General features: G+C 46.8%; 1 protein-coding gene across 1 annotated transcript in view; it reads right to left on the bottom strand.

The window, feature by feature from the left end:
- The window catches only part of CNIH2 (cornichon family AMPA receptor auxiliary protein 2), a 774677-nt gene that overhangs the window by 494549 nt on the left and 267023 nt on the right, over positions 1-13105 (bottom strand). The window lies entirely within an intron of this gene.

Consider the following 13105-nt stretch of genomic DNA (forward strand, 5'->3'; position numbering starts at 1 on the left):
TTGTCCCTCTCAGTCCATTAACAAACGTTCATAAACTACAGCAAATCGTCGGTGTGAGACACAGTTTCATCTTCCACTGAAATGTATGTGTGAATGGGCTATGGATAAATGTGTGAATGGACTATGGATAAATGTGTGAATGGGCTATGGATAAAAAGACACCATGTTTCTTCCCTACCCTTCTGTAGTCAATGTAGGGGGTGTTGTAAATTAAAACAGCAATGTGAGTAAGCATTTACTGAGGACATTAATGCTTTCCCTTTAGATCATGTTTTCTCCGTTATGTTGACCGAAGTTCGGAATCCATTTTGTATTATCATGTGCCACGTGTTCGCCACGAGGAGAGTCCGACCTTTGTGTTAGTTGCTCTTGTCTTCTGCCTAGTAACAGTTTATAAATAGCTCTCTCTTGTCCATCTGGCGCATGTCCAGACTTGACCACATCTGTTATAATTAGCCTTGCTTGACCATGTGTTTCGTGGGCTCAAGGAGTGTGTTGGCTCCGCCCATGTATTGATTCAGTATCAAGAATGACCATAAATGGTAATGTTCTTCGGCCTCATGTTGTATCCACCCACTTATGAGCCCCTCTGTTGTGTATAAAAGGGGACTGTGTACGCAAGTTCTGTGTGCTACTCCATGCAATACTGAAGGGTGTTGTGTGGATTGTAGGGCCACCCTTAAGGGTTAATAAAAGCTGTTTTTGTACTTTGCAGTTTCCGTGCCAACTTCCTTATAGATTCCGTTACAGGAGAGCGAACCCTTCTTGTGCCTTGCGGGCCTAGCTGGGGCCTGTATTCATCAATTGGCGCCCGTCACGTGGGGCTCATCGGCGACTCGGAAGCTCGAAGGACTGGTCGCGACGAAGGTGAGGAGTTTGGCCGGGGACGTGATCACTGCCAGCGGCGTCTTAGCCCTGGCATCCCGAGGTTTTTCTTCCTTCCCTTCCGAGCTGACCGTCCGGGTGGCGCCGGTCATCGACTGAGACCTCTTCTGTCGGTCCTGCCGTGAGAGCCGTTTGGGCGATTGTGGAGCTTGGCAGTTGGAATCTGGACTCTTGATTGGTAAGAACCGTTGTACGGTACTTGCTCCGAGTTTTTGAAGCCTGGGTTGGCTATTTGAGTTTGATTGATGATGACTAGTCATATTTTGTATTTGTCTTTGTGAAAATATATGCGTTGCAACACATATAGGCAGGTAATGTGGAGAGATTTCTCCAGAGCTGTGTAACTTTGAACGGCGCAACGATTAAGTGCCATTTTTTTTAATATTGCATATTTTGCATTATTTCTGAGCATGCCTGCTTTCAGCGCACTCCGTAAGTGGTGCTGCTGTTTTGGAAACCGGTTGAACCTCGAGGAATCTGCTCCAGCTCCCCCAGAGGGGACGCCTAATAGGGATATGTATGTGAAGCATGGTCTTTCTTCCATAATGTACAGCACAGTATGGAGGAAATACACGAAGAAGGATCCTGAGTTGCGATGGCCTTTGTATGGATCGTTTGATATACGTAAGATTGAGTATGTGGAACAGTGTATGTGTAAGCGACGTGCTCGTCAGGATATGTTTGAGTGTGTGCGATTATGGGTGAAGGAAGTGCGTGAGCGAGAGAAGCGTGAGAAAGCGCTGTATGATAAAGACCAACGGAAGAATGATCATGTGCGAGCACAGGAAGCGAAGCGTCGGGAGGACAAAGAGCAGGCGGACAGACAAGAGAAAGAGCGTAGGCTACAAGTTTCGGGTCAATATGTTGTTCGCCAGCCACTTTATCCTGTCCTTAATAATCCTGATGATGATTTTTATTTGCTAGATCGCTCTCCGCCCCCTTATGTTGGCGCATCTGCTCCGCGGCCGCAAGATTCTGGCCCGGCTTCGGGTAAGGTAGACACACGGTCCATGTTATCGGCCGAGCATATGGCTGAGCTTCGGAAACTTTCCCTCCGTGCACTTAAGGGCAAGATGTCTAAGGAGGAGTTGTTCCATACTTGGGGGTCGTGGCAAGATAGAGAGAGGGTGTATTTTCTGTCTCATTTCGCGGATGAAGTAATTACTGCTTTCCGAAAATATTCTAGTGTCCTTGAGCCTGACGAAGTGTCTTCGGATGCCGGAGCATTACGTAATGGTGTTTTTTCTCCCCCTAAGGCTCCTGAGGCGGCTCGGCGGTTGTTCGCTTTGCGGGACGAGGTGCTGGCCCTTAGAGAGAAAGCACGCCAACAAACGGAGGAGGAGAAGCAGTCGGATTTGTTTGCAGCAGGGGGCCACTCATCCACCTCCCAGTCAGATAAGGATGACGTAGTGCATGCTAAACCAATGCGAGAGGCGGCGCCTTTGTATGTTCCTCCTAAAGGAGCGGGGACTAGCTCGGACATTAACTCCGCCGATGCTAGGGGATATTTTGTGTATAATTGGGTTTATACTCCATGGCATAGGGCCGATGTTATGGCGTTAAAGAATGCATTGCCTGACCCCCGCAAGAATCCAGCAGCCTTCTATGAAGAAGTCGAGGGGGCCTTGAGTTCTTGCATTATGACCTTAGCGGATATAGACCTGTTCTTTGGTCTTATTCTACCACCGGACACGTGGCGGTCTGTCCGAAAGGTAGATGATGCGGTTGCCTTCAAGGCCCGGTGGTCTGAGCTTGAGGATGAAGACAGGGAGAGGAAGCCCGCACAGAAACCACCCCAGAATATTTTAGATCTCCCTGCTGCTATTGTGGCTAAGTTGAAAACAATTATTCCCCCTAAAAAGATTGACTGGAATATGTTAGCTGCATGTAAACAGAAAGTTGACGAGTCAGTCGCAGATTTCTTCACGCGCTTTGAGGAAACGTTTCATGATTATAGTGGCCAGTCGCTTACTGACGACACGGGCCGCCACCTTTTCGCGGACAAATATGTGGCTAATCTGCTACCGGCAGTTGCGGCCCGTTTAAAAGCGAGCGAGAGTTCCTGGTCCTCCGCGACGCCGACGGCTCTTCTGACTATCGCTCAGTATTATGAGCGTCAGGAGCACGAGGCGAAGGGCCAGGAGGAAAAGAAATCGAAAGATCTTAAGACTAAGGTAATGTTGGCACAAGTATATGGCCCGCCCCGACGGGGTAATAATAGAGGAAGGGGAGGATCTTATGGTCCCCCTTCGGGCCGATCTGATTTGAATAGGAACCAGTGTGCGTATTGTAAGCAATTGGGCCATTGGGCCAGGGATTGCCCAGTGTTGCGTGCTTCGCGTCAGGGGCATACTCCGGGTGGCTCGAGAGGTAGAGGGGGTTCCTCGAACTTTAGAGGGAATTCTACCGATCATGTTCGTTTCGATACCGCTGGGCAGCACCGAGATAGCTCAAATGTTTTCGATCGCCAGCATCAGTATCACGTATCGGAGATTGATCGATCAGGATATCATGATTCTCAGCATGCATAGGAATGCGTTGGATGGGGGTCTGAATCAGTTGAGGTGCCGGTCGATCAGACGGGTCCTTATGTATCGGCTGAGGTTTTAGGTTCTACTGATCAGTTCCTAGTAGATACAGGAGCGACACGTAGTGCATTGTCTAGGTACTTGGTTCCGGGGGCTCCCCCATCCGGCTCAGTGGTTACATCGGTAGGGTTTGACGGTACACTCTCCCGAAGCCCTCTTTCACAGCCCCTTACATTTAAGGTTGATTCTTTTTCTGCGCCCTGTCCGTTTCTGCTTGCTCCGTATACACCGGATAACATTATGGGCCTTGATATGTTAAAGCACTTTAGGGCTACGATCCGCTGCTCCCCTGAGGGTGTGAGGGTGATCTTAAATGACAACTACCCCCGGTCAGGGCGGATGTGTACGATATCAGAGGATGCGTTGTTGGCCACCCTCCCTCGAGCTTTATGGGCGACCTCGGACACAGATGTGGGACAAATGGTGATTCCTCCGGTCCACATTAGTGTCCAGGAGGGGGCGGTGTTACCGCGCCTCCCGCAGTATCGTATTTCCCAGGAGGGCGAGGAGGCTCTCATACAGATTGTGCAAGATTTGATCGCAGTGGGAGTAGTGGAAGAAGTTCCCTATAATATCTGTAACAGTCCGATTCTCCCTATTCTGAAAAAGGACACGGATGCAAAGGTCTATCGGTTCATAATTGATTTGAGGGAGGTAAACAAGATCGTGATACCTCAGTACCCGGTGGTTTCCGATATCACGACGTTGCTTACCTTGGTCCCGCCTACGGCGACCATGTTCTCAGTGATTGATTTGAAAAATGCCTTCTTTTCTATTCCCATTCACCCCGATAGCCGATTTCTTTTTGGGTTCACATTAAACAATAGATCTTATCGTTTTTGTAGAATTCCCCAGGGCTACATAGAAAGCCCTAGTATTTACAGTCAGGCTTTGAAACGACAGTTGGATTCCTTTGTTTTACTCGAGGGGGTCGCCCTCATTCAATATGTCGATGACATCTTGTTGGCGGCTGACACCCTGGAATTGTGTGAGAAAAGCACGCTATCCTTACTTTCCTTTTTAGCATCCCACAATCATAAGGTATCTCGGAAGAAATTGCAATTCTGTAGACCAAAGGTGACTTATTTGGGTCACCTTTTGTCTAAGGAGGGACGTGCACTCACACCGGATCGTATCCAAGTAATTTTGGATACACCGAGACCATCCACACAGAAGGATGTCCGTGCATTTTTGGGCCTCGTTTCTTTTTGTAGACAGTGGATATTGGGGTTTTCACACATAGCTAAGCCATTGTTAGCCCTTTTGACAAAGGATACGCCTATCCCAATCCCTTGGTCAGATGAGTGTGATGCTGCTTTTCAGCAACTGCGACAGGCCCTTTGTTCAGCACCAGTGTTAGGGACCCCTGATTATGCAAAACCCTTTTCGTTGTATGTGCATGAGAAAGATGGATGTGCATTGTCAGTTTTAGTGCAGATGCACGGCGACAAGCAGCGCCCTTGTGCATATTTTTCGGCTGTACTTGATCCTGTCGCCCGAGCATTACCAGGGTGTTTTCGCTCGGTTGCGGCGACAGCTGTGTCAATACGCCAAAGCGAGGGAATTGTGTTATCTCATAAGCTGTTGGTATTAGTCCCCCATGCTGTTGATGCCCTGCTTAATCAAACAAAGACGCAGCATTTGACCAGTGCCCGTTTGACGGGATATGAGTTGACGCTTTTGGCTCCTCATATTACGTTGAAAAGGTGCGTAACACTAAACCCGGCAACATTGTTGCCATACCCCGAAACTCAGCCTGAGGCGCGGAAAGCGCATGATTGTATTCTTGTGACTGAGGAACAAACAAAGGGTCGTATTGATCTCCAGGATACGCCCTTTCCAGATGTAGATGGAGAACTGTGGGTGGATGGATCCTGTCTGAAGCTACCAGATGGTACGACTTCAGCAGCATATGCAATTACCACATTACAAACGATAGTGGAGACAGCACGCATACCACAGAAGTCAGCTCAAGCAGCGGAACTGATAGCATTAACACGAGCATGTGAGCTCAGTACAGGATTGTGTGTGAATGTTTACACAGATAGCTGCTATGCCTTCGGAGTAGCGCACGACTTCGGCCTACTCTGGAAGGAGAGAGGGTTTCTAACGTCACATGGGGTGCAGATAATGCATGGAGAGTTAGTTCACAATCTTTTAACCGCATTGACATACCCAAAGAAAATTGCCATTGTTAAGTGTAGCGCCCATAGGAAAGTAGTTGATAAAGTTGGAGAAGGGAATGCGCTAGCAGACCGAGTAGCGCGGGAGACTGCGATGCAGCCCGGTGCTACTGCCATGTATGTAGTAAAGTCACAGGTGGAAAGATGGCGTGATGCGAAGGAGGAAGTGCGCGAAATGCAACGGACCGCTTCCGATAAAGAGCGGGAGCAATGGGCTAGCGAGGGAGAGTTGGATGATGAGGGTTGTTGGAGAAATAAGCAGATGGATAGATGGAAATTACCCACGGCTTTCGTACAACCTATGGTTCAGATGGCACATGGGCTAGCACATGTTGGAGCTTCCGCAATTGTGAAATTGCTTACCCAAGTCTGGGAGCATCCAGAGATTGCTAGCACGGCAAAGAGGGTGGTGCAGACCTGTATGATCTGTCTGAAGTATAACCCAGGAAAGGGTACTCGAACTCCAGCAGGAGGATTTGCGACGCCCACTGCACCCTTTGAGGTTCTGCAGATGGACTATATCCAGCTTGAGCGCTGTAACAATTTGAAGTATGTTCTAGTAGTGGTTTGCGCCTTCAGTAAATGGGTTGAGGCGTACCCTACGAAAGACAATACTGCAATGACCACGGCGAAGCTACTGCTAAAAGAGTTTTTCCCTCGATACGGCGTCTGTAGACTTCTGTGGAGTGATAATGGGCCTCACTTTGTAGCGGATGTTATAAAGTACGTCTTGAAGGGCCTGGGCATCACTCAGAAGTTCCACGCCGTGTTCCACCCTCAGTCTGCAGGACTAGTCGAGAAGTATAATGGTACACTGAAGCTTAAGATAGCTAAAATCCAAGCTTCAACGTCTTTGACTTGGCCAGACGCCCTGCCACTGGCGTTATTGTCAATTAGATCAGTGCCACACTCTCGAACCGGCCTTACGCCGTATGAAATAGTATTTGGACGCCCAATGAACATTTGGGGTCCACCAAGGCCTAAGGCTGTGTATGATGTACCTTGTGTAATGATGAGCGATTATCTGGCACAGTTAACGGATAACTTGGTTTCTATTCATCAACAGGTCCGAGAGGCGCTCCCTGATCGGTCTACCGGTGAAGGACATGGTCTCCGGCCTGGTGACCATGTCATGGTGAAAGTCTTCGACAGAACGAACAGTTTGGAGCCGAGATGGGTGGGCCCTGAGCAAGTCCTCCTTGCAACGAGGACGGCTGTGCGAGTCTCGAACAGGAAGAATTGGATCCATTCCTTGCACTGTCGAAAGGTACCGCCCGGATTGGTGGAGTCTGCCGTGCTGACCGATCAACGAGAAATCCTGGCAGCAGAGACAGGCCGTGCTGCGGAGCCGGGTGACACTGAGGAGCTCTTTCCGGACCACGCGACTTCTGGAGGAAGACGATATCATCTTCGACCGAGGAAGTGAGGTTTCCAGTACCGGGACATACTGTCAGAACGGCCCTTGGGTTAGTGAAACGGAGAGCCGATGAGGCAAGGGGGGGGGATCAGCCCTGCATTAGTGTAGTGACACCCGTCTTGGCCCGCTGGTGAAGAAATCAACCGCTGCCCAAGGGGAAGAGTTCTGACAGACTTTTTAGTTTCAGGAAGATATCAGGGTATTGTTCCCTTTGACATGGAGAAGAAGAAAATCCTTTGTGCGTTGGGGTTCATGCTAACAGTAGCTATTGTTGGAATAACAACATGGTTTGTAGAGGAGGTAACTCCTGCTCGGAAAACACTTGTGTTGACGACTCCGGTGCCTGCGGAGCACTACTTCTATACATTGCCGTATCAAGAGTTGAAGCATCGACAGTCTTATTTGAATAACACTTTCATTCAGATGCTGCATCATACCCACGTTGCTACGAACGCTACGAACTGTTGGATATGTGGGATGATGCCGGCCCATCAGAAGAAAGGAGGTACGCCATTCATACCACTTCCTTTCTCTCATAATGGCTCTTGTAGAGCATGGTACACCTTACTGTTTGCCACTCGGAAACCGACGGTGGGGCGATTGCTTTTCAGACTTAATAAAGAATGTCATCAGGATAAAAATGGATATCCGCAAGCGAATGGGACAATTTGGGAATGGGAAGAGTACCGACCAGACAATGAATCCATTCCCTATATCTTCACGAACACCAGAGACACTGTGGGGAAGGACAAATTCGTGATCCAAGTGGCACAGGCTCAAGCGGACCTGTGTGTCCAGAGTGTGGGTTTTATCCCTGTTGGTGTCAGTGATTGCCTAACTGTCTTGAACATTGATGGATTGAATAACAGTACCTTCCTAGCGTCCCATAATACCTATTTTGTGTGCGGAAATAAAGGTTATTACCGTTTGCCGGCTGGGTGGTCTGGGGTATGTTATGTATCCTTCCTATTACCTCCTGTATTCCTAGCACCAGCATCTTACCATAAGGATTTGAAATTGTTGAATAATGTGACTGTAAATAGGTATAAACGTACTTTATCGATTGATGATGTGGATCAGACTGATACCAGCTTGCAGCAGTATATTGATTTTAACTTAGGACTGTTTTTCTTTGTTGGAGCCGCTTTGAATAGTAGGAAGATTCGAAGATTAACAAGAGTGGTAGAAGCTGTGACAAATCAGACTGCTGCTGCTCTTGGGAATCTTACGGAAGAGTTACAAATAACTAGGATTGTTGCATTGCAGAATCGTATGGTATTAGATGTAATGCTAGCTGATCGAGGTGGAGCCTGTAAAATTATTGGAAGTAGTTGCTGTGTGTTCATCCCTGATCATACGCCATCCGTTTATAACGCCATTAACAAGCTGCATAAAATAGCAGCTGAAATCCACACAGAAAACGGCACTTGGTCCTTTTCTGGATGGTTTTGGGCATTGGTTACTGCCTGGGGATGGAAGGTCTTAACTGGTCTCTGTATTATTATAGCAATTCTGTTCTTTTTCTGTATGTGTGTTCAATGTGGACCATTGTTCTGTTCCGTATGCATTTCATTCTGCATCCCGGATAAGAAAGCTATTGCCGATGTTGCTCATCAGAAGCGTCTAGCTAAAGAGGTTAAAGGAATGATGATAATTGACATATATGATGATTTTTGGAAACCGGATGTCTTCAGTAAATGCTGAAAGGGTCGTCTGTTGTAAATTAAAACAGCAATGTGAGTAAGCATTTACTGAGGACATTAATGCTTTCCCTTTAGATCATGTTTTCTCCGTTATGTTGACCGAAGTTCGGAATCCATTTTGTATTATCATGTGCCACGTGTTCGCCACGAGGAGAGTCCGACCTTTGTGTTAGTTGCTCTTGTCTTCTGCCTAGTAACAGTTTATAAATAGCTCTCTCTTGTCCATCTGGCGCATGTCCAGACTTGACCACATCTGTTATAATTAGCCTTGCTTGACCATGTGTTTCGTGGGCTCAAGGAGTGTGTTGGCTCCGCCCATGTATTGATTCAGTATCAAGAATGACCATAAATGGTAATGTTCTTCGGCCTCATGTTGTATCCACCCACTTATGAGCCCCTCTGTTGTGTATAAAAGGGGACTGTGTACGCAAGTTCTGTGTGCTACTCCATGCAATACTGAAGGGTGTTGTGTGGATTGTAGGGCCACCCTTAAGGGTTAATAAAAGCTGTTTTTGTACTTTGCAGTTTCCGTGCCAACTTCCTTATAGATTCCGTTACAGGAGAGCGAACCCTTCTTGTGCCTTGCGGGCCTAGCTGGGGCCTGTATTCATCAGGGGGAGTGGAGGTTTAAAAGCAACCTGGAAGGGCCAATTTGAATTTTATACAATAATATTCAATGCATAATATTCATTCATGAGGGCAGCTATTGTGTTGGGGCACAAGATCACATTGAAAGAAACATGTCCCCCCCCCACTTTCTGGATAACGAGGAGCTATATGCCGTATATAAATGGTGGAGGGAGTCACGTCCACCCTCGACGTGCTCCCTGTTCTGGAACAGTGCCAGCTAAGATCCTTCTTCCTTTTTCAATTATTTTCAATTAGGGGGCAAGTAACAGCAGCTTCTACCTGTGCTTTCTACCACAGGTCTCAGTGATCAGGACACCGTTTTTTGGCAGTTTGTGGGCCCATTTTATTGCCCTGGTGAGCCGATTTTTACTGGTGATATTACCTGCAGCAAGCTCAAATGCGTGCAGTCTTTTATACGTTGGAAAGACCTCTACACTGTGTCCCTACAAGTTAAAAACTGCCTCGATTTGCAAATCTGTACCACTTTTTAGACATCAGATTGGCTAAAGGGGGAATTTTTATTTTGGTGCCCAGGCCTATTCTCTGTCCCACTCCGACCCTGCCAGTAGGGCAAAGGCCAACTCTATGATGTCATAGAGAAGCCAATATGTGCAAGATGTCACTTCCATTATCATGGACATATTTGTGATTGCACATACATGAAGGCAATGGTCTCATTTATGCACCTCCTCTTCGGCCTGATTCTTCTCATCGCTTGACCTTATAACTGCCTTCCCCCATCTCTGCATGGCCCTATCTTTTCTCTGAACGCCCTCACCAATCTTAATGATGCGTGTCCTTGGCCCGGGTCTACTATCTCACCTTGGTCCTCCCAAGACTATAGTGGTCATATGAATCACACAGGGAAAACCCTGGTAGGCTGAAACGCAGGTAGTTGCTAATAGAGATGGATGGCTCGAGGGATCACCACCTATCCAGCCCAATAAAAAGCCTGAGGGAAAACACACAACTTCCTGCACAAATATGAGTTTTCCTAGCCCCCCCTCATACCATCCCACACCTCTTGTCCCTCCAGGGAGTAGTGGGACTCACTACATATAATCGGTACGGTATGGGGACGCTGATATGGATATTTATTATTTTCTAGGACTGTGTTTAGCTCGCAGTTCACCAATGAGTTCCCCTTGCAAACCCAACATTTTATTACATTTTTGGGTTCCTGTCAGGTCCTGCACCAGAGTACCCCACATCTGAAAACACAGTTGAGTGCATCCATCACATTTAGTATATGAGAATGGGTTTCGAGGCACCGGCATCTCAATTTCACATCATGCCTGCACTAGTCTTAAGGGTACTTTGCTACAGGAGTGCGTCTGCGGCTTAGCCTTTTCTTTGGCATTCTACCACACAAGTACATAATTCCGTGCCAGCAAATCCTTTTGCGGGTGTGAGACGTAAATAGGTGTAGGTGGAGTTTGTACGTCGAGTCCTGCCTTTACCACCCAGAATTTGGATCGCAGGGAGGAACTGGCAAATTTAAAGGAACAGTAACTTTTTCAAATAGAGAGGTATATACTTTGTGTGGAATGGAAGCAGGTCAGTGGTTGTGAGGCTGTCCAATAAGAGTATGATCCACTTTGTACACAACAGACAGCGGGCTTCTCTGGTTTCACTGTAGCAATTTGCAGCAGTAGGAATGCCCTCTCGCGCTTCAACTGAGAGCCAGCATAGACCTCTGCAGGTGGGAATACAATCTTGAAACTTCTGGGCTCTGGCGTCTAGTCTGGTATCTGCCTTAATAGAGTAATTTAATGAGAAGATGACGATTTGAGAAGATCAGAGAAGAGGAGCTTCCGTGTACTCTCACTTTTAGTATTGAGCCAAATATATATTTTTAATTTGAACAGGAGTAGTTGGAAGGCTGCATAACTGAAGGTTTAGGTGACACTTTTGCCTCACTCTAGCAGTTTGCAGGCTTTTGCTTTCCTTACAGTGTTCAGCTGGCAGTTTTCGTTGACGAGTACTTTCTAGAGTAGTAGATTTGCCAGGAAGGACCTTTCTGACAACAGGGAAAGCATACTTCTAACCATGAGACAGTGCTTGCATTTTTGCGTGTTCAGTTTCAGAAAGGAGTGAAGGTCCACTTTTCAGTGTCAAAGAAGTGGGGTTTGAGCATAGGGGTGAAATCTGGCATATAGATGTAGAGTTATGCGTCATCATCCGCATACTGGTGTGAGCCAATATCATGCTCAACCAGCATGCCAACAAAAGGTTAATTGCAAGGATTAAAGAGGTAAAGGAATAACCCACTGAGGGATGCCAAACAGGCTTGAAAAACCTTCAAATGTGGTTATGTAAGAATAAACATCATGTGGAGTTATTTCACAAAGAAGGCACATCTTTTATATACTTAATACTGAACCAAAGATTTGAGAAGGTTAGCTATTTGCATACCAACCGCTCCAACCTTTCTCTACCAGAGAAATTGCTTTACCAGAGATACCACTTGAACACCATGCTCTTCTGAACCAAGACAACAATTGCCCCTGGCACACACCTCTTCACCAGAAAGTACTCATTGAGGCTCAGTCTTCTGTAGAGCAGCACTGCCTGTTAAGAGGAAATAACAAGTCAATCCTCTTCTGTAGAACAAAGGTCCATAGCCGAGAAGTAACCTCTACAACTCTGGCTTCAAGACAGCAGAGCATTGGTAAAATAAATAAAAACTCAAGCACTTCTTTATAGGACAACTATGTGTGAACAGTGGAGCTAACCACTCACGCCTTAGCTTCTGACACAGCACTCCATCATCTGGAGATAACAATTCAAGCACTTGCCTATAAAACAACACCTCTCTGTCAGAATTGCCTGTTTTTGTAGGACAACCCTTCTTTGCTAGAAAAAACAACATCTAGCTTTCACCTGTAGGACAATACTGCATCTCCAAGAGAACACCACAGCACCCCTTCCCTGCAAGACCCCACAGAACTGACAGATTACCACTCCAGATGTCATCCGGAGGACACAACCACAGCAGCTGGTGAGATAATCATTGCATGTCCTGCCTGTAATTCAGCACTGTATTATCCACAGCTATCCACTTCAGTCCAAGTATGAATACAACTCTATGAATAAAAGTGCATCCCCAGGCCGCATCATCTTACAGCTCTCACCTGTAGTTCAGCAACACATCACCCAAAGATAAGCGTTTCAGTCTTTCTTGTAGGGTAAGAACACGCCACCAAGAGATAACATACTACTCCTTGCTGGTAATGTAAAAAAAACAACACAGCACCCTAAGATTACTAGTGCATCCACTACCTACAGAGCAGGACCAAATTACAGATTTGTCAGTGACTAAAACCTGGCTGGAGCTATTCCCACACCCTTGACGGCAGGAAAGTACCACTTCATTAAGAAGACAACACTATTGCAAGGGCATAACTGAAAACACTGTGCCATAACTGAAGATAAACCATCTAGAATTTGTTGCCCTGGTAGCAACACACTAGCAGGTGCAACACACATTACAAATCGCACCTTTAGGACTGCACTAAGCCTCTCAGATACAACCATTTTACCCTTATCTGTCGCATTGTCAGAGATCACAATTCAAGACAACACCGCACGTCATCTGGTGACACCCATCTGGATCCTTGATTAAGAAATCACTTATGATCGCCCTAGAACATTTTCTCTTTTGCCAACGTCACCTTTGACAACGTTTTAGTCATTGCT

The sequence above is a fragment of the Triturus cristatus genome, chromosome 9, assembly GCF_964204655.1.
Source record: "Triturus cristatus chromosome 9, aTriCri1.1, whole genome shotgun sequence".
Classification (NCBI taxonomy): domain Eukaryota; kingdom Metazoa; phylum Chordata; class Amphibia; order Caudata; family Salamandridae; genus Triturus; species Triturus cristatus.